The sequence below is a fragment of the Pongo abelii genome, chromosome Y (genome assembly GCF_028885655.2).
Source record: "Pongo abelii isolate AG06213 chromosome Y, NHGRI_mPonAbe1-v2.0_pri, whole genome shotgun sequence".
In the NCBI taxonomy this organism is placed as follows: domain Eukaryota; kingdom Metazoa; phylum Chordata; class Mammalia; order Primates; family Hominidae; genus Pongo; species Pongo abelii.
This window is the reverse complement of record NC_072009.2, coordinates 48,387,246-48,414,924: the sequence shown is the minus strand read 5'-3', so window position 1 is coordinate 48,414,924 and position 27,679 is coordinate 48,387,246. Positions and strand designations below refer to the sequence as shown.

General features: G+C 36.9%; 1 pseudogene; it reads right to left on the bottom strand.

Moving 5' to 3' along the window:
- The window catches only part of LOC129053292 (heat shock transcription factor, Y-linked-like), a 42,322-nt pseudogene that overhangs the window by 7,655 nt on the left and 6,988 nt on the right, over positions 1-27,679 (bottom strand).

Genomic DNA, 27,679 nt, shown 5'->3' with positions numbered 1-27,679 from the left:
CTCCTGCTTCAGCCTCCCAAGTAGCTGGGACTACAAACGCCCACCACTACACCTGGATAATTTTTTTTTTTTTTTTGGTACAGATGGGGTTTCACCATGTTAGCCAGGTTGGTCTGAAGCTCCTGACCTCGTGATCCACTCTCCTCAGCATCCCAAAGTGCTAGAATTACAGGCGAGATCTACCCCACCTGGCCATCCCTTAATAGATTCTAAAAAAGAGGGTTTTCAACCTGCTGAATCAAAGAAAGACTTACTTCTGTTAGATGAACTCACACATTGCTAAGTAGTTTCCCAGATAAGTTGTTTCTAGTTTTTATCACGTGATATTCTGTTTTTCACTATAGTCCTTGATGGGCTCAGAAATGTCCTTTGTACATTCCACAAGAGAGTGTTTGCAGAATTAAAATAATTTTTTAACTCTGTAAGATAAATCCACACATAGCAAAGCAGTTTTACAGATATCTTGTTTCTAGTTTTTATCATGGGATATTCAGTTTTTCACTATATGCCTCAATGGTCTCCAAAATATCCTATTGTAGATTATAGAAAGAGAGTGTTTCCAACATATTGAATCAAAAGTAAGTTTTAGCTCTGTGCAATAATAGCATACATCATACAACAATTCAACAGAAAGCTTGTTTCTAGTTTTTCTCACAGAATATTTGGTTTTTCACTATAGGCCTCATTGGGAATTGAAATGTCCCTTTGCAGATTCTACACAATAAGGGTTTACAACCAGCTGAATCAAAAGAAAGGTTTAACTCTGTGAGCTGAATCCACACACCACAAAGTGGTTTCAGAGGTAGCTCCTTTCAGTTTTTATCACGGGATATTCAGTTTTTCACTATAGGCCTTCTGGGCTCCAATATATTCTTTCCCAGATTCTACAAAAAGAGTGTTTCCACCCAGCTGAATCAGAAGAAAGTTCAACTCTGTGAGCTAAATCCACACACGCAAAGCAGTTTCACAAATAGCTTCTTTGTAGTTTTTATCACAGGATATTCGGTATTTCACTATAGCCTCATAAAGTTCTGAAATGTCCGTTCATAAATTCTATACATAGAGTGGTTTCAACCTGCTGAAACAAAAACAATGTTTATCTCGGTGAAATGAATCTACACATCACAAAGTGGTTTTACAGTTGGATTCTTTCTAGTTATTTTTTGAAGTATATTCCTTTTTTCTCTATAGGCCTTAATGGGAACCGAAGTGTCCCCTTGTAGATTCTTCAAAAAGAGGGTTTCCAATATGCTGAATCAAAGGAAAGGTTTAGTTCTTTAGGATGAATTCACACATCACAAAGAGGAGATCTTCTTTCTAGTTTTTATCGTGGGATATTCGGGATTTCAATATTGGCAACAGTGGGCTCTGAAATGTTCCTTAGAAGATACTAGAAAAAGAGTGTTTTCAACCACTGAATCAAAAGAAAAGTTTAACTTTTTGAATCCATACTTTCCAAAGTGGTTTAACTGTTAACAACTTTCTAGTTTTCATGGCGGCATATTCAGTGTTTTAATATAGGCCTCAGTGGGCTGCAAAATGGCTCCCCGTAGACTCTACAAAAAGAGTGTTACTGAGCTGCCATATCAAAAGCAAGATTTCACACTTGGAGATGAACTCACACATTGCAAAGCAGTTTCAGAGATAGCTTCTTTCTAGTCTGTATGTCAGGATATTCAGTTTTTCATTATAGGCCTTACTGCACCTTGAAATATCTCTGCAGATTCTATAAAAAGAGTTTACAAACTGCTGATTCAAAAGAAAGGTTTAAATCTCTGAGCTGAAACCACACATTACAAAGCAGTTTCACAGATAGATTTTTTTTTCTAGTTTTTATTGCATGATATTCGGTTTTTCACTATAAGTCTCAAGGCCCTCTGAAATGTCCCTTTGCAGATTCTACAAAACATGTGTTTCAAAACTGCTGAATCAAAAGTAAGGTTTAATTCCGTGAGCACAATACACACTTCACAAAGCATTATCACTGATAGCTTCTTTCTAGGTTTTATGGTGGGACATTTGAGTTTTTACTATAGGCCTCAATGAGGTGTGAAATGTCCCTTCACAGATTCCACAAAAAAAGTGTTTCTAACCTGCTGAATCAAAAGACAAGTTTAACTTTGTCAGCTGAATCCACGTCTCACAAAGCGGATTCACAGATAGTATCTTTCCCGTAATTATGGCTGGACATTTGATGTTTTACTATAAGTCTCAGTGGGATGAGAAATGTCCCTTCACAGATTCTACAAAAATAATGTTTCCAACCTGCTGAATCAAAAGAAAGGTTTAATTATGTGAACTGAATCCACAAATCACAAAACAATTTCAGATACTTCTTTCTAGTTTTTGTGACTGAATATTGTTTTTTGCACTATAAGCCTCACTGTGCTCAAAATGTCCCTTCACAGATTCTACAAAAAGAGTATTTGCAAACTGCTGATTCAAAAGTAAAGTTTAACTCTGTGAGCTGTTTGCACATATGACAAAGCATTTTTACAGAGAGCTTCCTTCTAGTTTTTAATCTAATAAAATTCTGTGTTTCACCATAGGCCTTACTGCACTAGGAAATGGCCCTTTGCAGATTCTACATAAAGAATGCTTCAAAAATGCTGAATCAAAAGAAACGTTTAAATCTGTGAGGTGAATCCACACATCACAAAGCAGTTTCACATATAGCTTCTTTCTAGTTTTTAATCAAGAAATATTCGGTTTTTCACTCTAAGTCAAAATGACCTTTGAAATGCAGCTTTGTGTATCCTACAAAAGAGTGTTTTCAAACTCCTGAAGCAAAAGAAAGATTTAAACCTGTGAGCTGAATGTCCACATCACAAGGAAATTTCACAGATCAGATGTTTCTTGCAAGTTTTTATCAAGGGATATTCTGTTTTTCACCATGGGTCTTAATGACCTTCAAAATGCCGCTTCACCAATTCTACAAAAACAGTATTTCCAATCTGTTTAATCAAAAGAAAGATTTCATCCTGTGAGATGAATCCACACGTCACAAAGCAGTTCTACAGATGCCATTTTTCCAGATTTTATTGTGGGATATTCAGATTTTCACTGTAGGCCTCACCACGTTCTGAAATGTCCCTCTGTAGATTCTTCAAACAGACTGTTTCCAAACAGATGAATAAAAAGTAAGGTTAGCACTGTGAGCTGAATAAACACAGAACAAAGAAGTTTCACAGATAGCTTCTTTCTAGTTTTTATTATGGGATATTTAGTTTTTCCCTATAAACTTCAGTTTGCTTTGTAATGTTCCTTTACAGATTATTCAGAAAGGGTTTCCAACCTGCAGAATCAAAAGAAAGCTGAATCGACCCATCACAAAGCAGTTTCACAGATAGATTTTTCTAGTTTTTATCATGGGATGTGTATTTTTTCACCATAGGCCTCAATGCACTACAAAATCTCCCTTTGCTGATTGTACAAAAAGAGTGTTTCCAAACTGCTTAATCAAAGAAAAAAAAAAGTTTAATTCTGTGAGCTGAATGTACACAACATAAAGCAATTTCCCAGGGAGCTTTTTTCTAGTTTTTATCACAGGATATTAGTTAATTTAATAAAGGTCTCAGGGGCTTCTTTCTTCACAGATTCTACATAAAGAGTGCTTCAAAACTACTGAATCAAATAAAAAGTTTAACTGTGTGAGGTGAATCCACAAATCACAAAGCAGTTTCACAGATAGCTTCTTTCTAAATTGTATTGTGAGATATTCAACATTTTACTATAGGTCTCAGTGAGGTGTGAAATGTTCCTTGGTTGATTCCACAAAAAACGGTTTCTAACCTGGTGAATCAAAGATAGGTTTAACTCTGCCAGCTGAATTCACACCTCAAAAAGTGGATTCACAGACAGCATCTTTCCCATTTTTATGGCTTGATATTCTGTGTTTTTCTATAGGCCTCAGTGGATTGAGAAAATTTCCTTAGCAGGTTCTACAAAAATAGTTTTTTTCCAAACTGCCTAATCAAAAGAAAGGTTTCACTCTGTGAGCTGAATCCACACATCACAAAGCAGTTTCCTATATAGATTTTTTCTATTCTTTACCAAAGGATATTCAGTTTTTCAATATATGCCTCAATGATCTTTGAAGTGTTCTGATGCACAACCTATGAAAAGAATGTTTCCAAATTGCTGAATAAAAAGTAAGGTTTAACTCTGTAAGCTGAATGCACACATCACAAAACAGTTTTACAAACAGCTTCTTTCTAGTTTTTATTTCAAGATATTCAGTTTTTCACTATAGGTCTCAGTGGGATCAGAAATGTCCCTTTGCAGATTCTACAAAAAGAGAGATTCCAAACTGCTGAATCCAAACTAAGGTTTAACTGTGAAGTGCATGCACACATCACAAAACGGGTTCACAAATAGCTCCTTTCTTGTTTTTATTTTGGGATATTCTGTTTTTCACTTAATCCCTCAGTGGACTTTAAATTCTCCCTTCAGAGATTCAGCAAAAAAAGTGTTTTTAAACTGCTGAATCAAAAGAAAGGATTAACTCTGTAAGCTGAATGCAAACATCACAAAGCAGTTTCACAAATAGCTTCTTTCTAGTTTTTATCGTGGGATATTTCCAAATTGATGAATCATTCCGTGAGCTGAAAGAAAGGTTTCACTCTGTGAAACTGTGAGCTGAATCCACACATTACAAAGCAGTTTCACGTATAGCTTCTTTCTAGTTTTTATCATGAAATATTCAATCTTTTACTATATGCCTCCATGCCCTCTAAAATTTCCATTTTGCATATTCTACAAAAAAATCCTTTCCAATATGCACTATATGTCTCAACGGACTGAAATGTGCCCTGGCTGATTCCACAAAAACGGTGTTTCCAGACTGCTTAATCAAAAGAAAGGTTCAACCCTGAAAGTTGAATCCACACATGAGAAAGCAGTTTCACAGATAGACTCTCATTTTTATTTTAGGATATACATGTTTTCACTATAGGCCACAGTGGGCACCGAAAAGTTTCTTTGCAGCTACTATAAGAGGAATATTTTCAAACTGTTGAATCAAATGTTACATTGAACAATGTGAACTGAATTCATATGTCACAAAGCAGTTTCACAGATAGCTTCTTTCTAGATTTTATTTCAGAATATTCAGTTTTTCACTATGGGCCTCATTGGGGTCTGTAATGTCACTTTGCAGATTCTACAAAAAGAGTGTTTCCAAAACGCTGAATCAAAAGTAAGGTTGAAATCTTTGACATTAATGTATACATCACAAAGCAGTTTCATGAATAGCTTCTTCCTAGTTTTTATTTTGTGATCTGTTTTTCATTGTAATCCTTACTGTACTCCAAAATGTCCCTTTGTAGATTCTAGAAAAAGTGTTTTTCACAATCTGCTGAATCAAAGAAAGGTTTCACTCTGTGAACTGAATGCACACTTCACAAGGCAGTTTGGCAGGTAGATTCTTTCTAGGATATTTTATTTTGGGATATTTGGTTTTTCACTTTTAAGTCTCAGTGGGCTCAGAAATGTCCTTTTGCATATTCTACAAAAAGAGTGTTTCAAAACTACTGAATCAAAAGTAAGGTTCAACTCTGTGAATTGCATGCACACATCACAAAACAAGTTCACAAATAGCTTCTTTCTTGTTTTTATTTCAGGATATTTGCTTTTTCACTGCAGGGCTCTGTGGTCTCTAAATTGTCTCTTCGTGGACTCTATAAAAAAACTGTTTAAAAACATCTGATTCAAAAGTAAGATTCAACTCTGTGAACTGAATGCACATATCAAAAGCAGTTTCACAAATATCTTCTTTCTAGATTTTATCTAGAAATAGTCAGGTTTTCACTATATGCCTCAAAGAGCTCTGAAACACCCTTTGCAGATTCTACAAAAAGTGGGTTTCCAAACTGCTGAGTCAAACAAAAGGTTTCACTCTATGGGTTGAATGCGTGCATCACAAAGTAGTTTCAAAAATACCTTCTTCTAGGTTTTTATCATGCTATATTTGTTTTTTCATGATAGGTCTCAATGCCCTCCAAAATGTCGTTTTGCAAAAACTACAAAAAGAGTATTTCCAACTTGCTGAATTAAAGGACAGGTTTACTTCTATTAACTGAATTCACACATTACAAAGTAGTTTCACAGGTAGCTTTTTTGTAGTTTTTGTCTTGGGATATTCAGTTTTTCACTAAATGCCTCAGTGCATTCCCAAATGTCCCTTTGCCGATTCTACACAACCAGGGTTTCCAAACTTCTGAATTAAAAGAAAGGTTTAACTCTGTGAGCTGAATCTACATGTCACAAAGCAGTTTCACAGATATTTGCTTTCTAGTTTTTTCAGAAGATTTTTCGTTTTTCACTATAGGCATCAATACACTCATAAGTGTACCTTCTCAGATTCTACAAAAAGAGTGTTTCCAAACTGCTGAATTAAAAAAAAGAAAAGTTTCACTCTGTGAATTTAATGCACACATCACAGAGAAGTTTCATTGACAGCTTCTTTCTAGTTTTTATCATGGGATATAGTGTTTTTCAGTACAGGCCTTTTGGGCCTTGTAATATCCTTTCACAGATCCTACAAAAAGTGTGCTTTCAAACTGTTGAATCAAATGTAATACTGTACACCACGAACTGAAAGCACACAACACAAAGCAGTTTCACAGATAGCTTCTTTCTAGTTTTTATTTCAGGATATTCCATTTTTTAACTATTTGCCTTAGTGGGCTCCTAAATGTTGCTTCACAGATTCTACCAAAATAGTGTTTCCAAACTGCTGAATCAGAAATAAGGTTTAACTCACTGAGCTGTATGTATGCATCACAAAGCAGTTTCACAAATAGCTTCTTACTAGTTATTTTGGGATACTTTGTTTTGCACTGTAGGCCTTACTATGTCCCAAAATGTCACTTTATAGATACTGTAAAAAGAGTGTTTCCAATCTGCTGAATCAAAATAAAGGTTTCACTCTGTGAGCTGAATGCACACATCACAAAGTAGTTTCACAGATAGATTCTTTCTGGATTTTTTTTTTTTTTTTTGAGATGGAGTCTCAATCTGTCACCCAGCCTGGGGTGCAGAGGCTTGATCTTGGCACACTGCAACCTCTGCCACCCTGGTTCAAGTGATTCTCTGGCCTCAACCTACAAAGTAGCTGAGATTTAGGCTCCTGTCACTGTGCCTGGCTAACTTTTGTTTTTATGCAAGCAACAGGGTTTCATCATCTTGACCAGTCTAGTCTTGAACTCCTGACCTCATGATCCACCCACGCAGCCATCCCAGAATGCTAGAACTACAGGCATAAGCCACGATGCCCAGCTAATTTTTTTCTAGTTTTAATAGTGTCTATTCATTTTTTCAGTATAGATCTCGATGCCCTTTGACATATCCCTTCACAGATTCTAGAAATAGAGTGTTCCCAAGCTGTTGAATAAAAAGTTAAATTTAATTATGTGAGATAGATGCACACATCACAAAGCAGTTTCACAAATAACTTCTTACTAGTGTTTATTTTGAGATATTCTGTTTTTCACTGTAGGCCTTACTGTGTCCCAAAATATCACTTTGTAGATTCTACAAAAAGAATGTTTCCAATCTGCTGAATCAAAATAAAGGCTTAACTCTGTGAGCTGAATGCACACATCACAAAGCATTTTCACAGATAGCTTCTTACTAGCTTTTATCCCGGGCTTTTCAGTTTTTCACTGCAGACCTCAATATACTCTGAAATGTCTCTTGGTAGAGTCTAAAAAAACAGTGTTTCCAAACTGCTGAATGAAAACAATGGTTTAGCTCTGTGAGTTGAATGCACACATCACAAATCAGGTTCAGAAATAACTCCTTTATAGTTTTTATTGTGGGATAATCCATTTTTCATTATAGGCTTTACTGCACTCTGAAATGTCTCCCACAGATTCTACAAAAAGCCTGTTTCCAAACTGCTGAATGAAAACAAAGGTTTAAATCTGTAAACTGAATCCATATCTCACAAAGTGGTTTCACAGAGAGTTTCTTTCAATTTTTTTCAAGGAATATTCAATATTTCACTGTAGGCTTCAATGACCTCCCAAATGTCCCTTTGCTGAATCTACAAAAGAAGTGTTTCCAAACTGCTGAATTAACAGTAAGGTTTAACTCTGTGAGCTGAATGCACACATCAGGAATAAGTTCTATGATAACTTCTTTCTACTTTTTGTTTAGCTATATTCGTTATTTCACTACAGGCCTTAATGCATTTTAAAATGTACCTTTGTAGATTCTACAGAAAGAGTGCTTCCTAACAGCTGAATCAAAGGAAAGGTTTAACTCTGAGATGAATGCATACATCACAAAGCAGTTTTACAGATAATTTCTTTCTAGTTTTTAGGGATATTTGGTTTTTCAATATGGGCCTTGCTGTTCTCTGAAATATCCCTCACAGATTCTACAAAAAGAGTGTTTCCAACCTGCTGAATCAAAACATAGGTTTAACTCTGTGAGTTGAATGCACACATCCAAAACAATTACACAGATTTCTTCTTTCTAGTTTTTATCATGTAATATTTGGCTTTTCACTATAGGCCTTACTGTGCACTGAAATGTCCCTTCACTGATTCTACAAAAAGAGTGTTTCAAAACTGTTGAATCAAAGAAACAGTTTAATTCTGTGATCTGAATCCACATTTCATAATTCAGTTTCACAGACAGTTGCTTTCTAGATTTTATCACAAGATATTCAATTTTCTCCTGTTGGCATATTGGGCTCTGAAATGTCTCTTCTAGATTCTACAAAAAGAGAGTTTCTCAACTGTGGAATAAAAAGAAACTCTGTGAGATGAATGCAGACACCACAAAGCAGTTTCACAGTTAGCTACTTTCTGTTTTTATTATGGGATATTCAGTTTTTCACTGTAGGCCTAATTGCCTCTGAAATGTCCCTTCACAGATTCTACAAAAAGAATATTTCCAAGTGTTGAGTCAAAATAAAAGCTTAAAGCTGTGATCTGAATGCAGACATCACAAAGCAGTTTCACAGATAGTTTCTTCCTAATTTTTATCATGGGATATTGGGTTTTTCACTAATGGCCTTAATGTGCTCTGAAATATCCCTTAGCAGATTCCACAGATAGAGTGTTTCCAGGTTGGTGAATTAAAAGACAGGTTTGACTCTGGAAGCTGAATCCACACTGTTGCAAAGCAGTTTCACTGATAGCTTCTTGTTAATTTTTATCACAGGCTATATGTTTTTTCACTATAGGCCTCAATGTCCTCCAAAATATGCCTTTGTAGATACTACAAGAGATGAATCCACACACCAGGAAGCAGTTTCACAGATAGCTTCTTTCTAGATTTTATCACGTGATATTCGGTTTTTCACTATAGGCCTCAATGCCTTCCAAAATGTCCCTTCTCAGATTCTACAAATAGTGTGTTCCAAATGGCTGAATCAAAAGTAAGGTTTAATTCTGTGAGCTGAATGTACATATCACAAAACAGTTTCACATATAGCTTCTTTCTAGTTTTTATCTAGAGATATTTGATTTTTCACAATAGGCCTTAATGCACTCCTAAATGCCCATTTGCAGATTCTACAAAAAAGTGTTTCCAAACTGCTGAATGAAAGGAACAATTTAACTTTGTAAGCTGGATCCACACATCACAAAGCAGTTTCTCAGATAGCTTCTTTCAATATTTTATCACAAGATATTCAATTTTTCACTATAGGCTTAGTGGCCTCAGAAATGTACCTCACAGATTCTACAAAAAGATGATTTCCAAAATTCTGAATCAAAGGAAAGGTTTAACACTGTGACCTGAATGCTTGCAACACAAAGCAGTTTCACAGATTGCTTCTTTCTTGTTTTTATCACAACATATTCAGTTTTATGCTATAGGCCTTGGTGTGCTCAGAAATGTCCCTTAGCTGATTCTACAAAAAGCATTTTCACACGTAGCATCTTTTTAATTTTTATCTCATGATATTCGGTTTTACACTATCAGCTGTACTATGCTCTGAAATATCCATGTGCATATTCTACAAGAGTGTTTCTAAACTTTTGAATCAAAAGACAGGTTTAATTCTGAGAGCAGAATCCACACTTCACAAAGAAGTTTCACAAATAGCTTTTTCTAGATTTTAATGGTGAGATATTCAGTTTTTCAATATAGGCCTTTGTGCACTATGAAATGTCCCTTAGACGATGCTACAAAAAGAGTTTTTCCAAACTCCTGAGTCAAAACAAAGATATAACTCTGTGATCTGATTCCACACATCACAAAACAGTTTCACAGATAGCTTCTTTGTAGTTTTTATTGTAAGATATTATGTTTTTCACTATATACCTCATGGTGCTCTGTAATGTTTTCACACATATTCCATAAAAATAGTGTTCCAATCTGTTAAACCAGAAGAAAAATTTAACTCTTGAGCTGAGTCCTTTCATAACTAAGCAGTTTTATACAGAACTTCTTTCTAGTTTCTAATCACAAGATACTCAGTTTTTCACTATAAACCTCGATGTGCTCTGAAATGTCTCTTCTATAAAAAAAGTATCTCCAAAGCCAGGTGCAGTGGCTCATGCATGTAATTCCAGCACTTTGGGAGGCCAAGGCAGGCAGAACACCTGAATTTGGGAGTTCAAGACCAGCCTGACCAACATGGAGAAACCCTGTCTCTACTAAAATTACAAAATTAGCCAGGCGTGGTGGCATATTCCTGTAATCCCAGCTACAGGGAGGCTGAGGCAGGAGAATCACTTCAGCCTGGGAGGCAGAGGTTGCAGTGAGCTGAGATCACTGCACCTATGCTGCAGTCCAGCCTGGGTGACAGAGTGAAACTCCATCTCAAAAAAAAAAAAAAAAAGTGTTTTCAATCTGCTAAGTCAAAAGAAAGGTTTACCTTTGTGAACTAAATGCAGATACCACATAGCAGTTTCACATAACTTCTTTCTAGTTTTTATCTAGGGGTATTCAGTCTTTTACTATAGGCCTTACTGCCCTCTAAAATGTCCTTTCACAGTTTCTACAAATACAGTGTTTTCAACCTGCTGAATCAAAAGAAAGGTTTAACTCAGCTGAATTCACATATCATAAAGCAGTTTCACAGATAACTTCTTTCTAGTTTTTATCACAGGATATTTGGATTTTCACTATAGACTTATTAGGCTCCAAAATGTCCCTTGCAGATTCTCAAAAAAAAAAAAAAAAAAAAAAAAAAAAAAAAAAAAAAAAAAAAAAAAATTCCAAACTGCTGAATCAAAAGAAACCTTTAAGTTTCTGAGGTAAATGCAGACATTACAAAGCAGTTTCACAGACAGCTTCTTTCTAGTTTTCAACACAAGATTTTTTTTTCACAATAGGCCTCACTACACTCTGAAATGTCTCTGCAGCTTCTACAAAAATTGTATTTCAAAACTGCTCAGTCAAAAGAAAGATTTGGCTCTATGAGGTGAATACAGACATCACAAAGCAGTTTCACAGATAACTTTTTTTTCCAGTTGTTATCAGTAATACCCAGTTTTTCACAAAAGGCCTTAATGTGGTCTGAAATGTCTCTTCTCAGATTCTCCAAAGGAGTGTTTCAAGCCTGCTGAATCAAAATAAAAATTTAACTCTGTGAGCTGAATCCAAAATCACAAAACAGTTTCACAGATACGTTCTTTCTCGATTTTATTGTGAGATATTAGGTTTGTCGCTATAGGCCAAGTTGTCCCTGAAATATCCGTTTGCAGATTTTAGAAAAAGAGTGTTCCCAAACTGCTGAATCAAAAGAAAGGTTTAATTTTGTGAGTTGAATGCAGATATCACAAAGCAGTTTCACAGATAACATCTGTTTAGTTTCTGTCATGGGATATTCTGCTTTTCACGGTATGTCTTACTGTACATTGAAATATCTTTTAGCAGATTTCACAAAAGGGGTGTTCCCTATATCGAATTAAAAGAAAGATTTAACTCTCTGAGCTGAATTGAGACACTCCAAAAGAAGTTTCACAGATAGTTTCTTTAAGATTTTATGGTGAGATAATCTGTTTTATACTATTGGCCTGGTTGTCTCTGAATTGTCCCTTTGCAGATTTTCCAAAAAGTGTGTTCCCAAACTGCTGAATCAACAGAAAATTTTAACTCTTTCAACTGAATGACATCACAAAGCAGTTGTGCAGATAGCTTCTTTTTGTTTTTATTGCACGATCTTCTGTTTACTATTGGCCTTCCTGTGCTCTGAAGTGTTCCCTCACATATTCTAGAAAAAGTGTTTCCACAGAACCAAATCAAATGAAACGCTTAATGTTGTAAGCTGAATACACACATCCCAAAGTATTTTCACACGAAGATTTTAATAATTTTTATTGTAGGCCTCAATGTCCACTGAAATGTCCCTTTGCAGGTTCAAAAAAAAGAGTGTTTCCAAACTGCTGAATGAAAAGAAAGGTTTACTTCTGTGAGCTGAATTCAGACATCATGAAGCAGTTTCAAAGGTAACTTCTTTTCGTTTTTATCATGGGATATTCAATTTTTTTACTACAGGCCTCAATACCTTCCAAATTATACAAAATCAAAAGCAAAAGAAAGATTTCCCTGTGTGAGCTGAAAGCACACACCAGAAAGCAATTTCACAGATAACTTTTTCTAGTTTTTGCCTAGAGACACTTCGTTTTTCATTGTAGGACTTATTGTGCTCCAAAATGTCCCTTCTCTGGTTCTACAAAAAGAGTGTTTAAAACTGCTAAAACAAGGAACAGTTTAACTTTGTGAGCTGAATCCACATTTCACAAAGCAGGTTAACAGATAGATTATTTCTGGATTTTATCATGGAATATTCTGTAGTTCACTATAGGCCTACTGGATTCCAAAATGTCACTTTGCAGATTCTACAAAAAGAGTATTTCCAAACACTGAATCAAAAGAAAATTTTAACACTGTGAGCTGAATGGAGACTTCACAAAGCATTTTCACAGATAGCTTCTTTATAGTTTTTACTTGAGATATTCAGTTTTTTTCTTACTTCACTGTGAAATATCCCTTAGCAGATGCTACAAAAAGAGTGTTTCCAAACCACTGAATCAAAGGTAAGTTTAACTTTGTGAACTGAATGCACACATCACAAAGCAGTTTTGCATATGGCTTCTTTTCAGTTTCTGTCATAGGACTTTTTGTTTTTCACTATAGGTTTTACTTTTCTCTGAAAAGTCTCTTCGTATATTCTATAAGAAGGGCGTTACCAACTTACTGAATCAAAAGAAAGGCTAAACTCTATGAGCTGAATCTACACATCACAAAGCAGTTTCACAGATAGCTTCTTACTAATTTTTATCACAGGCTATTCATTTTTTGACTATAGGCCTCAATGTCATCAGAAATGTTCATTCAAAGATCCTGCAAAAAGAGTTTTTCTGAACTGCTGAATGAAAAGAAAGGTTTAATTTTGTGAACTGAGTGCATACATCACAAAGCAGACTCACAACAACCTTCCTTCTAATTTTTCTTGTGGAAAAATTGGTTTTTCACTATAGAACTTACTGCACTCAGAAATGTCTCCACATATCCTACAAAAACAGTGTTTCTGAACTGTTGAATCAAAAGACCAGTTTATTTCTGTGAACCAAATGCACACTTCACAAAGCAGTTTCAAAGATTGCCTCTTTCTAGTTTTTTATCGTGGGATATGCACTTTATCATTATGGAGCTCACTGTGCTCCAAAATGTCTCTTTGCATATTCTGCAAAAAGAGTATTTTCTAACTGGTGAATCAAAATAAGGTTTAAATCTGTGAGCTGAATGCACAGGAAGCAGTTTCACAGATAATCTCTTTCTAGTTTTTATCTAGGAGTATTTTGTTTCTCACTGAAGGTCTGATGGTGGCCTGAAATGTCCCTTCACAGATTCTATAAAAAAAGTGTTCCCAAACGGCAGAACCAAAAAAATGGTTTAACTTTTTGAACCGAATCCTCAAATAGCAAAATAGTTTCTCATATAGCTTCTTTCTAGATTTCATCATGAGATGTTCACTTTTACACTGTAGGCTTAGTGGTCTCGAAATGTGCCTGCACAGATTCTACACAAAGAGTATTTGCAAACTGCTGAATCAAAAGAATGATTTAACCTTGTGAGCTGAATGGAGACTTGACAAACTTTTTCACAGATAGCTTCTTTCTATTTTATATCATGAGATATTCAATTTTTCACTATAGGCCTTAGTGTGCTCTGAAACGTTCCTTCACAGATTCTGCAAAAAGACTATTTCCAAACCACTGAATTAAAAATGGTTTAACTTTGTGAGCTGAATCCACACATCAGAAAATAGTTTTACAGATAACTTCCTTTTAATTTTTATTGTGGGATATTCAGTTTTTCACTATGGGCCTTACTGTGCTCTGAAGTATCCCTTTGCAGATTCTACAAAAAGACTCTTTCCAAACTGCTGAATCAAAACAAAGTTTTAACTCTGTGAGCTGTATACACACATCACAAGGCAGTTTCACAGATACCTTCTTTCTATATTTTATTGCGGGATATTCTGTTTCTCTATAAGCAAAATGGGATTCGAAATGTTCTTTTGCAGATGCTACAACAAGAGTGTTTCCAAACTGCTGAATGAAAAGAAATGTTTAAATGTATGAGCTGAGTCCACACATAAAAAAACAGCTTCAAAGATACATTCTTTCTAGTATTTTAGTGGGATATTCCATTTTCAATGTAAGATTCACTGCACTCTGAAATGTCCCTTTGCAGATTTTACATAAAGAGTGTTTCCAACCTGCCGAAAAAAAGGAAAGTTTCAACTCTAGCAGCCTAATCCACACAGCATAAAGCCATTTCACAGATAGCTTTCTTCTGTTTTTTATCACAGGGCATTCAGTTTTCCACTAAAGCCCTCAATATCACCTCATGGATTGCACAAAAAGAGTTTCCAAGCAGTTTCCAAAGTGTTGATTCAAAAGTATGTTTTAACTCTTTGAGCTGAATTCACACATCATAGAGCAGTTTCACAGATAACCTCTTTCCAGTTTCTATTGTGGGATATTCAGTTTTTTAATATTGGCCTTACTCCAATCCAAAATGTGCCTTCACAGAATCTATAAAAAGAGTGTTTTTAATCTGCTGAATCAAAAGAAAGATTTAACTCTGTGAGCTGAATTCACACAAAACAAAGTAGTTTCACAGATAGCCTCTTTCTAGTTTTTAATGTAGTATGTTTTGTTCTTCACTATAGGTCTTAGTGCATTCCAAATTGTTCATTAGCACATTCTACAAAAACAGTGTTTCCAAACTGCTGAATCCAAAGAAAGCTTTAACTCTGTGAGCTGAATCCATATATAACAGAGCAGTTTCACAGATAGCTTCTTTTTAAATTTGACCTGGGCTCTTCTGTTTTTGCTATATGCCTGGTAGGCTCTGAATTGTCCCTTCACAGATTTGACAAAACAGAGTTTCCAAACTACTGAATGAAAAAGAAAGATTAAATCTGTGAGCTAAATGTAGAACTAAGAAAAAAGCTTCAGATATAGTTTCTTTTTAGTTATTACCATGGAATATTGATTTTTCACTATAGGACTTATGGTGCTCCAAAATCTTCCTTAGTGGATTGTGCAAAAAGAGTGTCTCTAACATGCTGGAAGTAAAGGGAGGGTTTAATTCTGTGAGCTGAATACATATCATCAATCAGTTTTGCAAATATCTTCTTTTTAATTTTTACATAAGGATATCTGATTTTCAACTATAGACCTTACTGCCCTGTGAACTGTCCTTCCACAGATTCTTCAAAAGAGTGTTTCCAAACTGCTGAATGAAAAGAATGGTTTATCTTTGTGAGCTGAATCCACACATCACAAAGCAGTTACTAATATAGCTTCTTTCAATATTTTATTGTGGCATATTTGATCTTTCTCTATAGGTCTCACTGTGCTCCAAAATGTTCTTTAGCAGATTGTACAAAAAGAGTGTTTCCAACATGCTGAATCAAAAGTAAGGTTTAACTCTGTGAGCTGAATCAACAAATTGCAAAGCTGTTTCAGTTTCTCTTTAGTTTTTCTCATAGAATATTCGGTTTTTTACTGTATGCATTACTGTGATCTGAAATGTCCCTTCACATATTCTATGAAAAGAGTTTCACACCTCCTGAATCAAACTAAAAATTTAACTCTGTGACCTGAAACCATTCATTTCAAAGCAATTTCACAGATAGCTTCTTTTGAAATTTTATTATGAGATATTCTGTTTTTCTCTATAGGCATAATGGGCTCCAAAATGTCCCTTTGCAGATTCTACAAGAAGAATGTCTCCAACCTGCTGAATCAAAACAACAGTTTAACTCTGTGAGTTGTATCCACATATCACAAAGAAGTTTCACACATAGTTTCTTTATACTTTTTGTCACAGGATATTCAGTTTTTCACTATAGGCCTCAAGGTCCTTCAAAGTGTCCCTTTACATATTCTACAATAAGACTGTTTCCAAACTGCTGAACCAAAAGAAAAGCTTAACTCCGTGAGCTGAAAGGAGACAAAGCAGTTTCTCAGAAAACGTGTTTCTTTGTTTCTAGGTATATTTGGTTTTTCACTATAGGCCTTACTGCTCTCCAAAATGACCCTTCGTATATTCTAAATGACCCTTTGTAGATTCTAAAATAGGAGGGTTTCTGATCTGTGGAATCAAAATAAAGGTTTACACTGTGCACTGAAATCATACCTCAAAAAGCAGTATCACAGATAGCTTCTTACAAGTTTTTATTGTGGGATATTTGGTTTTTAACGATAGGTCTTAATGCAGTCCAAAATGTCCCTTTACAGATTCTACAAAAGGAGTGTTTCCAAGCTGCTGAATTAAAAGAATAGTATAATCCTGTGAGCTGAATCCACACATCCTAAAGCTGTTTCACAGATACCGTCTTTCTCGTTTTTATCGGAGGATATACTGTTTTGTACCATCAGCCTCAATGGGCTCCCAAATGCCACTTTGTGGATTCTCCAAAAGGAGTGTTTCCAACATTCTAAATGAATAGAAATGTTTAAATCTAAGAGTTGAATCTTCACATTACAAAGCAGTTTCACCAGTGGTTTCTTTCTTATTTTTATCTGGGGATGTTCAGTTTTTCCCTATAGACAACAATGGGCTTACAAATGTCCCATAGCAGATTATCCAAAAAAAGTGTTTCCAACCTGCTGAATCAACAGAAAATTTTAACTCTGTGAGGTGAATCCACATATCACAAAGCAATTTCACACATAGCTTCTTTCTAGTTTTTATAAGGGGATATTCTGTTTTTCTCTGTAGGCCCTAATGGGCACCCACATGTGAGATTTTCCAAAAAGAGTGTTTCCAACCTGCTCAATAAGAAGAAAGTTTTAATTGTTTGGGATGAATCCACACATCACAGTGCAGTTTCAAGATAGCTTGTTTCTAGTTTTTATCTGGAGATATTCTGTTTTTCCCCTTAGGCCTCTGTGGCTCCCAAATGTCCCTTTGCAAATTTTCCAGAAAGAGTGTTTCCAACATGCTGAATCAGAAAAAAATTTTAACTCTGTGAGATAAATCCACACATCACATAGCAGTTTCAAGGATAGCTTCTGTCTAGTTTTTGTCTTGGGATATTCAGTTTTTCCCCATGGGCCACTGTAGGCTTCCAAATGCCCTTTTGCACTTTCTTCAAAAAGAGTGTTTCCAACCTGCTGAAACAAAAGAAACGTTTCCCTCTGTGAGATAAATTCACACATCACAGAGCAGTTTCACAGAGATTCTTTCCAGTTTTTATGTCAGGATATTTGACTTTTCCCCATAGGCCTGAATGGGATCCCAAATGTCCCATAGTGGATTCCTCAAAATGTGTGTTTCCAAACTGCTGAATCAAAAGAAATTTTTAACCCTGTGAGATTAATTCAAACATCACACAGCAGTTTCATGGAGAACTTCTTTCTAGTTTTTCTGGAGATATTCTGATTTTCCCCTTAGGCCTCAATGGACTGCCAAATGTCCATTTTCAGATTCTCCACAAACAGTGTTTCAAAAATGCTGAATCCACATAAAGCTTTAACTTTGTGAGTTGAATACACACATCACAAAGTAGTTACACAGGTAGCTTCTTTCTTGTTTTTATCTAGGGATATTCAGTTTTTCCCAAAAGTCCTCAGTAGTCTTACAAAAGTCCCTTTGTAGATTCTCCAGTGAGATTTTTTCCAACTTGCTGAACCATGAGCATGAAATATTCTTCCATTTGTTTGTGTCCTCCTTCATTTATTTGAGCAGTGCTTTGTTGTTCTCCTTGGAAAGGTTCTTCACATTCTTGTAAGTTGGATTCCTAGGTATTTTGTCCTCTTTGAAGCAATTGTGAATGGGAGTTAACTCATGATATGCCTCTGTTTGTTATAGGTGTATAGGAATGCTTGTGATTTTTGCCCATTGATTTTGTATCCTGAGACTTTGCTGAAGTTGCTTTTCAGCTTAAGGGGAGATTTTGGGATGAGACAATGGAGTTTTGTAAGTATACAATCATGTGATCTGCAAACAGGGACAATTTGACTTCCTCTTTTCCTATTTGAATATCCTTTATTTGTTTCTCCTGCCTGATTGTCCTGGACAGAACTTCCAACACAATGCTGAACAGGAGTGGTAAGAGGGCATCCCTGTCTTGTGCCAGTTTTCAAAGTGAATGCTCCAGTTTTTGCCCATTCAATATGATATTAGCTGTGGGTTTTTCATAAATAGCTCTTATTATTTTGAGATACATCCCATCAATATCTAGTTTATTGAGAGTTTTTAGCATGAAATGCTGTTGAAATTTGTCAGAGGTCTCTTCTGCATATATTGAGACAATCATGCGATTTTTGTCTTTGGTTCTGATTATAGGATGATTACGTTTATTGATTTGGATATGTTGAACCAGCCTTGCATCCTAGGGATGAAGCCCACTGGATTGTGCTGGATAACCTTTTTGATGTGCTGCTGGATTCAGTTTTCCAGTGTTTTATTGAGGATCATTGCTTCAATGTTCATCAGGGATATTGGTCTAAAATTCTCTTTTTTTGTTGTGTCTCTGCCAGGCTTTGGTGTCAGGATGACGCTGGTCTCATACAATGAGTTAGGGAGGATTCCCTCTTTTCTATTGATTGGAATAGTTTCAGAAAGAATGGTGTCAGCTCCTCCTTGTACCTCTGGTAGATTTCAGCTATGAATCCGTCTGGTCCTGGACTTTTTTTGGTTGGTAGGCTACTAATTATTACCTCCATTTCAGAGCCTGTTATTGATCTATTCAGGGATTCAACGTCTCCCTGGTTTAGCCTTGGTGTGTTGTATTGCATCTATTTGTTTCTTCCCTCTTTTATTCTTTATTAGCCTTGCCAGTGGTCTATCAATTTTATTGATCTTTCCAAAATAACAGCTCCTGGATTCATTTATTTTTTGAAGGGTATTTTTTTTTATTTCTCTATCTCCTTCAGTTGTGCTCTGATCTTAGTTATTTCTCATCTTCTGCTAGCTTTTGAATGTGTTTGTTCTTGATTCTCTATTTCTTTTATTTGCGATGTTAGGCTGTCAATTTTAGATCTTTCCTGCTTTCTCTTGTGGGCATTTGGTGCTATGAATTTCCTTCTACAAACTGCTTTAAATGTCTTCCAGTGATTCTGTTATGTTTTGTCTTTGTTCTCATTGGTTTCAAAGAACATCTTTATTTCTGCCTTCATTTCGTTATTTGCCCAGTAGTCACTCAGGAGCAAGTTGTTCAGTTTCCATGCAGTTGTGTGGTTTTGAGTAAGTTTCTTAATCCTGAGTTCTAATCTGATTGCACTGTCGTCTGAGAGACAGTTTGTTATAATATTTGTTCTTTTACATTTGCTGAGGATGCTTTCCTTCCAAATATGTGGTCAGTTTTGGAAAAAGTGTGATGTGGTGCTGAGAAGAATGTATGTTATGTTTATTTGTGCTGGAGAGTTCTGTAGATGTCCATTAGGTCCACTTGGTCCACAACTGAGTTCAAGTGCTGGCTATCCTTGTTAAATTTCTGTGTTGTTGATCTCTCTAATGCTGACAGTGGGGTGTTAAAGACTCCCATTATTGTTGTGTTAAAGAGATTCTAAGTCTCTTCGTGGGTTTCTAAGAATTTGCCTTACAAATCTGTGTACTTCTGTATCGAGTGCATATATATGTAGGATAGTTGGCTCTTCTTGTTGAATTGATCTCTATACCATTATGTAATGGCCTTCTTTGTCTCTTTTGATCTTTGTTAGTTTAAAGTCTGTTTTATCAGAGATTAGGATTGCAAACCCTGCTTTTTTTGTTGTTGTTTGTTTTCCAGTTGCTTGGTAGGTCTTCCTCCATCCCTTTATTTTGAGCCAATGTGTGTCTCTACATAGAAGATGGGTCTTCTCAATACAGAATACTGATGGGCCTTGACACTTTATCCAATTTGCCAGTCTGTCTTTTAATTGGGGCATTTAGCCCACTGGTGTTGAAGGTTAATACTGTATATGTGAATTTGATCCTGTCATTAATATGTTAGGTGGTTATTTTGCTCGTTAGTTGATGTTGTTTCTTCCTAGCATTGATGGTCTTTACAGTTTGGCATGTTTTTGCAGTGGCTCTTACCGATTGTTCCTTTCCATGTTTAGTACTTCCTTCAGGAGCTCCTGTAAGGCAGGACTGGTGGTGACAAAACCTCTCAGCATTTGCTTGTCTGTAAAGGATTGTATTTTCCCTTCACTTATGAAGCTTAGTTTTGCTGGATATGAAATTCTGGGTTGAAAATGTTTTTCTTTAAGAAAGCTGAATATAGGCCCCACTCTCTTTGGCTTGTAGAGTTTCTTCTGAGAGATCTACTGTTAGTCTGATGGACTTCCCTTTGTGGGAATTCCAACCTTTCTCTCTGGCTTCCTTTAACATTTTTTCCTTCATTTCAATCTTGGTGAACCTGACAATTATGTGTCTTGTGTTTACTCTTCTTGAGGATTATCTTTGTGGTATTCTCTGTATTTCCTGAATTTGAATGTTGGCCTGCCTTGCTAAGTTGGGGAAGTTCTCCTGGATAATATCACGCAGGTGTTTTCCAACTTGGTTCCATTCTCCCTGTCACATTCAAGTACACGAATCAGATGTAGATTTGGTCTTTTCTCACAGTTCCATATTTCTTAGAGGCTTTCTTAATTTATTTTTACTCTTTTTTCTCTAAAATTGTCTTCTTGCTTCATTTCATTCATTTGATCTTCAATCACTGATACCCTTTCTTCCATTTGATTGAATTAGCTACTGAAGCTTCTGCATGCATCACGTAGTACTCATGCCATAGTTTTCAGTTCCATCAGGTCATTTAAGGTCTTCTCTAGGCTGTTTATCCTAGCTAACCCATCGTCTAATCTTTATTCCCCAAGTTTTTAGCTTCTCTGCAATGGGTTCAAACATCCTTCTTTATCTCAGAGAAGTTTGTTATTACCAATCTTCTGAACCCTACTTCTGTCATCTCATCAAAGTCATTCTCCCTCCAGCTTTGTTCTGTTGCTGAGGAGAAGCTTGCTTTCCTTTGGATGAGAAAAGATGCTCTGATTTTTAGAATTTTCAGGTTTTCTGCTCTGGTTTCTTCCCATCTTTGTGGTTTTATCTACCTTTGGTCTTTGATGATGGTGACCTACAGATGGGGCTTTGGCATGGATGTTCTTTTTGTTGATGTTGTTGCTATTCCTTTCTGTTTATTAGTTTTCTTTCTAAAAATAAGGGCTCTCAGTTTCACCTCTGTTAGCCTTTGTTGGAGGTCCACTCCAGACCCTGTTTGCTTGGGTATCTCCAACGGAGGCTGCAGAACAGCAAATACTGCACAACAGGAAATGTTGCTGCCTGATCCTTCATCTGGAAGCTTCATCTGAGAGGTGCACCAAGCTGTATGAGGTATCAGTCAGCACCTGCTGGGAGGTGTCTCCACGTTAGTCTACTTGGGGGTCAAGGACCCACTTGAAGAGGTAGTCTGTCCATTCTCAGATATCAAACTCCATGCTGGAAGAACGACTACACTCTTCAAAGCTGCCACACAGTTAACTTTATGTCTGCAAAAGTTTCTAGTGCCTTTTGTTCAGCTATACCCTGCCCCCAGAGGTAGAGTCTCCAGTAGCAGGCAGGCCTCATTGAGCTGTGATGGGCTCCACCAAATTTGAAGTTCCCAGCTGCTTTGTTTAGCTACTTAAGCCTCAGCCATGGTGGACGCCCCTCTCCAGCCTTGCGGTTGCCTTGCACCTCAATCTTGGACTGCTGTTGTAGCTGTGAGCAAGGCTCTGTGGATGTGGGACCCTCTGATCCAGGCACGGAATATAATCTCCTGGTGTGCCATTTGCTAACACTGTGGAAAAGTGCAGTATTAAGATGGGAGTGTCCTGATTTTCCAGGTACCATCCACCATGTCTTCCCTTGGATAGGAAAATGAATTTCCCAACCCCCATCCTTCCTGGGTGAGGCAATGTCCCAGCCTGCTTCAGCTCACACCCCATGGGCTGCATCCACTGTCCAACAAGTCCCAGAGAGATGAACCCACTACCTCAGTTGGAAATGCAGATATCACCTGTCTTCTGTGTCACTCTGGGAACTGTAGGCTGTTCCTATTTGGCCATCTTGGATCAGTCCCTCAAGTCTTTCTAGTTTTTAAATGGAGATATTTGGTTTTTCCCCATATGCCTCAATGGGCCCCCAAATGTTTTATTGCAGATTGTCCTGAAAGAGTGTTTTCAGGCTGGTGAATCAACAGAAAGATTTAACTCTGTGAAATGAATCCAAAAGTCACAAAGCAGTTTCACAAACAGCTTCGTACTAGTTTTTATCCCTTGAAATTATGTTTTTCCACATAAAACTCAAACGGCACCCAAATGTGACTTTGTAGATTCTCCAAAAAAAGTCTTTCCAACCTGCAGCACAAAAAGAAAATTTTAATTATGTGACATGAATCCACATATCACAAAGCAGTTTCACAGATAGCTTCTTCATAATTTTCACCTGGGGATATTCAGTTTCTCACCAAGGACTCAATGGGCTCAAAAATTCCCTTTGGACATCATTTAAAAGGAGAGTTTCCAAACCACTGAATCAAAAGAAAGGTGTAACTCTTTGAGCTGAATCCAAATATTACAAAGAAGTTTCACAGATAACTTGTTTCTTGTTTCTATCTGGGGATACTTTGTTTTTCACCACTCACTTTAGTGAGCTCAATATCTGTCTTTGCAGATTCCACAGAGTGTTTGCAACATGCTAAATGAAGAAAAGGTTTAACTCTGTTACATGAATCTGCACATCAGAAAGTAGTTTCACAGAGAGATTCCAGTTTTTATCTGAAGACATTTGGTTCTTTTTCCATAGGCCTCAATGGCCTCTCAAATGTCTTCATACAGATTCTCCAAAAATAATGTTTCTAACTTCTCCATCAAAAGACAGTTTTAACGTGTAAGATGAATCTCTATATCAAAAAGCAGTTTCACAGATAGCTACTTTCTAGTTTTTATCCGGAGATATTCAGTTTTCCCTCTTAGGCCTCAATGTGCCTCAGATGTTTCATTGCAGATTCTCCAAAAAGAGTGTTTTCAACCTGCTGAATGAAAAGAAAGTTTTATATCTGTAAGATGAATCCACACATCAGAAAACAGTTTCATAGATAGCTTCTTTCTATTTTTTACTTGTGAATATATGGTTTTTCCCCATAGATTTCAATGGGCTCCAAAATGTTCCTTCACAGATCACTTTCCCGGCATAGTAATCCAAAATGGCCTTTTGAATCGTGTCTTGCAAATGGGTGACAAAATCTGGATAAGGCTCCCTTGAAGCCTATTGAACTGAGTTAAAATATGGGTAAATAGTACCAAGGTCATGAATTTTTTTGCCTGGTTCTTAGACATATAGTTCTGAGCTGATGAACAGTTTCAACACCCATTATCATTGCTTGATTTTCAGTACTTCATGTATGTCCAATTCCAAGCAACTGATCACATGTGATATTAATGGAAGGTTAGGCTTGAGCATTTCTGCATGTCTGATTTATTGCTTGATCCATCTGACAGGTTTTAAATTACAGAAATTGAGAGAACAGTGTGGATCAGGTTAATGACTCCTAATCTATAAGTATTAAATGTTGGTTATAAGCCACAGATTGTAATAAGGAATGAACATAAGGAGAATTTGGTCCATATTGTCCAATTGCTTGCTTTAAGTCTTTTAATATTTTAAAATAAAATAGCTCCCAGTCTGCTTCATCATGTTCTCTGGACTTCTCAGCTGGCAAAATATTTAATGAAAACTGCCAAACATCCAAATACCCCATTTATCTTGTTGGGAGAATGGATGCCTGCATTATCCCTGAGCCATCATTAGTATTTGGGGTGGCTCACAACATTCCTTTACCATAATTATCAGGAGTACAAGCTTGGGTTATTCCCTCACTGTAATTCACTGTTGGGTAAGCCTGAAGCTTTCCTTCACCATAGTTAATGGTGGGGCATGAAACGGGAGTGGGAAGCCACATCTCAGTCTCCCTTTCCAGAAATTCATAAGGCTGAGGCAGGGGTGGCCATTCCAGGCGTTCCCCTAAAGGCACAGTAGGTGGCAATGTTTCTGCAGTAGGTGGAACTGTTCCTTTCATAAGTTTTAGGAAGTTAGCATATATAGTTTCCCATTTCTCCCCCTTTTTAAGCCTAGACCGTAATGGTTCACTTTGCTGATCATCAGACTTCTGATTATTACAATTTTCTATGTCATCCTGAAACTCCTACTCCTTCCACTTCAGTGAGGAAGCACTTTAGTGCTCTTTTAATTGCCAATGACACAGACCAAGAGAAGAAAGGAATATTGTGGCTCTCTTGTTGTGCTCATTTTGAGTCTGATCTGACCTTATACCAATCTTTTACATTCTTTTTTTCCATATTCCAGGAACCAAGGCGAATACTCTTCTATGAGACGGAACAAAGATGTGAGGTTTCGGGTACTCACAATTGCCCCACTGCAGCACAATGACTGCAGCACCAGCCTTAAGTAATTAGCAAACTTACTTTCAGCCTGACCCATATTTTCCTACAGTTACCATTGAATTCTCCATAGAGCCTGAAGTGAAAACTTACATGGATGTCCTTTGTCAGTCATGCTCCACTTTCCATGCTCTGACATATCTTCACTGGATTATTTGTAGAGATTATAGGGAGACCCGTGTTGGGTGCCAGATGTTGGGGAAACCAATCCCACACCACCTAGCAGGTACCCCGACTCTGGTGGAGAAAAAAGGAATTAGAAAGAGACAGCATAAGTGTTTAAAAGGTGGGTCTAGGGGGCTGGAGCATTGACGGCTTGCTCACAGCCCAAAGTTCTCATGCTCCACCCAATTTATTTGTATATAAGCTCTTTGTTCTTACAGCAGATGGAAAGGGGAGGAAGGAATGAGGTAAAGGATTAATCAGTGAAGGAGAGCTTGTGAATCATTCCATAAGATTTATAGCAGTAGTGATTTATGTGAATTTTCTTGAGGAGAGGCGTGTGTCTAAACTACTTAAGACTTTTAACTTATTGGGACTGAAGCAGGTGGTAGCAGGTTTTAGGGGAAGCCAAGATGTTTGACTATACTCCACTGCTTCAATGGAGTATTATCACCCTGAGAAAACTGTGGAATGCTGCTGAGTGTTTGTGCTCATGGGGCATAAAATCCCGAAGGCAATAAAGAGACTTTTTTCCTCAGAGGCCACCTATGGCTTTCAATGTGTGTCCCATACAGAGGAGACCAGCACAAGTGGCACCCCAGAAACTCTCTTTCCCACATTTCCAACCAGATAAATCAAAAGAAAGGTTTAACTTTGTGAGGTGAATCCACACATCACAAAGCAATTTCACAGACACTTTCTTTCTAATGTTTTGCTGGGGATATTGGGTTTTTCCACATGGGCCTGAATGGACTCCCAAATATCCCATGCAGATTCTCCAAAAAGAGTGTTTTTAACCTGCTGAATCCAAAGAAAGGTTTAACTCGGTGAGATGAATCCACACGTGACAAAAGCAGTTTCACAGATAGGTTCTTTCTAGTTTTTACCTAAGGATACTAGTTTTTTACCCAATAGGCCTTAATGGGCTCTCAAAAATCCCTTCATAGATTCTCCAAAAAGAGTGCTTTTAATCTGCTGAATCCAAAGAAAGATTTAACTCTGTGAGATGAATCCACACATCACAAAGCTGTTACACAGATTCTTTCTAGTTTTTACCTGTGAAAATTCAGTTTCTCCAAATGGACCTCAATGGGTTCCCAAAAATCCCTTCACTGTTTCTCCAAAAAGAGTGTTCCCAACCTGCTGAATCAAAAGAAAGGTTTAATTCAGAAAGATGAATCCACACATCATAAACCAGTTTCATAGAAAGTTTTTTTCTAGTTTTTACCTGGGGATATTGGGTTTTTCCCTGTATGTCTCAATGGGCTACCAAATGTGCCTTTGCAAATTTTCCAAAAAGATTGTTTCCAACATGTTGAATCAAAGAAAACATCTAATTCTGATAAGAAGCAACAAACCACAAAGTATTTTTACAGATAGCTTCTTTCTAGATTTTACCTGGCAATATTTGGTTTTTCACATTGTCCTCAATGGGCTTCCAAACGTCCATTTGCAGATCCTCCACAAAGAGTGTTTTAACCTGCTGTGTCAAAAAAGAGGTTTATCTCTAAGAGATGGATCCACATACAACAAAGCAGTTTCACAGATACCTTCTTTCTAGTTTTTACCTGGGAATATTTAGTTTTCCCATAAGTTTCAATGGGTTCACAAATATCCCTTAGCAGAATCTCTAAAAAAGAGTGTTTCCATCCTGCTGAATCAAAAAAAACATTTAACTCTTTGAGATGAATCTACCCATCACAAAGGAGTTTCACAGACAGCTTTTTTCTTGTCTTTACCTGGAGATATTAAGTTTTTCCATATGGGCCTCAGTGGTCTCCCAAATATCCCTTTGCATATACTCCAAAAAGAGATTTTCTTTTTCTTTTCTTTTTTTTTGGAGGTGGAGTCTTGTTCTGTCACCCAGTTGGGAGTGAAGTATTCCAATTTCCCAGTCACTGCAAGCTCCACCACCCAGGTACACGCTGTTCTCCTGCCTCAGCCACCCAAGTAGCTTGGACTAAGGCACCCACCACCATGCCTGGATAATTTTTTTGTATTTTTAATAGAGATGGGGTTTCACCATGTTAGCCAGGACAGTCTCAAACTCCTGACCTTGTGATGCACCCACCTCAGCCTCCCAAAGTCCTGAGATCAGAGGCATGAGCCACCCCACCTGGCTGAGATTTTCTAACTTGCTTAATCAAAAGAAAGGATTAATTCTGAGATGAATCCACAAATCACAAAGCAGTTTCACACATAGATTCTTTCAAGTTTTTACCTGAGAATATTCTGACTTTCCCCATGATCTTTTATGGGATCTAAAATGTCCCTTCACAGACTTTCCAAAAAAAAAAAGTGTTTTCAACCTGTCGAATCAAAAGAAAGTATTAACTCTGTGAGAAGAATCTGCAAGCCACAAAGCAGTTTCACAGATAGCTTCTTTCCAGTTTTGAATCACAGCATATTGCATTTTACCCCACTGGCCTCAATGAACTTCCAAATGTCCCTTCACAGATCCTCCAAAAATCGTGTTTCCAACCTGCTGAATCAAAAGAAAGTTTTAACTCTGGGCTGTTTGACAGACAGCTTGCTTTTAGTTTCTACCTGGGTACATTCCGTTTTCCACATGGTCCCCTAGTCTCCTAAATTTAACTTTACAGATTCCC